The following is a 1,024-nucleotide window of genomic DNA, read 5'->3' as shown; positions in this document are numbered from 1 at the left end:
AAATAGTGTTAACATCATTCTAGAAGAGCACCTCAAGTACCCATTTTGGTCATTCCCTTCCTTTCTCAAAGGTATGACTCTGATGGTTAATAATTTAGATTAATTTTGCCAGCTTTGAACTGACTAAAATAGAAGGAACTAATGATGTATATGATGTACTTATTTTGTGTTTGGCTCTTTAGCTACATGTTGTTTGGGAAAGGTTATCCTCATTATTCATGTAGTAGTAGGTCATTTATTATTCTGTGTGCTATAGGGCCACAATGTATTTATACATTCTGCTGTTGATGAAAATGTGGGTTGTTTACAGTTTGGAGCTATTAAAAATAAGTGCTGCTAAGGACTTATTCAAAATAGCCCCAAACTGGAAATAGCCCAGAAATCCATCATAAGAGAATGAACATTCACATTGTTGTATATTTACAGGATGAAGTACTAATCAGCAATACAAAGTCATGGGTGGATGCCACATCATGAATACATCTCAAGACTAGGATGTGAGAAAGCTAACCATTGAATAACATTTACTTTAGCAATGACACATCAGACAAAGGCCTTATTACTGAATAACATTTACAATGTGGTTCTACTTCTACAATGTCCAAGAATAGGTAAAACTAACCTGCAGTGATAAAAATCAGAAGATGGCTCCTGGCGATCATGATTCAAAGGAGTTTTCGGAGGCGTTGGTGGAAATTTCGCCCACCTTCATGTGTTTACCTGGGTGTATGTCTACCTGTATCAAAACTCACCGACTTTGTACCTCTTTGCATTCTACTCTACATCATTTCTAACAATAAAAATTACAGACAGAAGAGTGTTTCTTATTCATGAAACGTCTTGCCAGTGCTGCCAGGAACCTGTTTGGGGGTGCATGCCTGTGGAGCAGAGTTTATGGATCTGCATCATCAGGTATGTATGAATCCTGGCCCTGCCACTGACGGCTGTATGACCTCAGACAAATACACATAGCCTTTAGAGAACACTACTTTCCTTGTCTGTATCAAGGCGCCAATCTTGCCTT

This window comes from Echinops telfairi, unplaced genomic scaffold, assembly GCF_000313985.2.
Source record: "Echinops telfairi isolate 266 unplaced genomic scaffold, ASM31398v2 ScPeMD7_7457;HRSCAF=8495, whole genome shotgun sequence".
In the NCBI taxonomy this organism is placed as follows: Eukaryota; Metazoa; Chordata; class Mammalia; order Afrosoricida; family Tenrecidae; genus Echinops; species Echinops telfairi.
The sequence above is the reverse complement of the archived record's forward strand: the minus strand, read 5'-3'. Positions refer to the sequence as shown.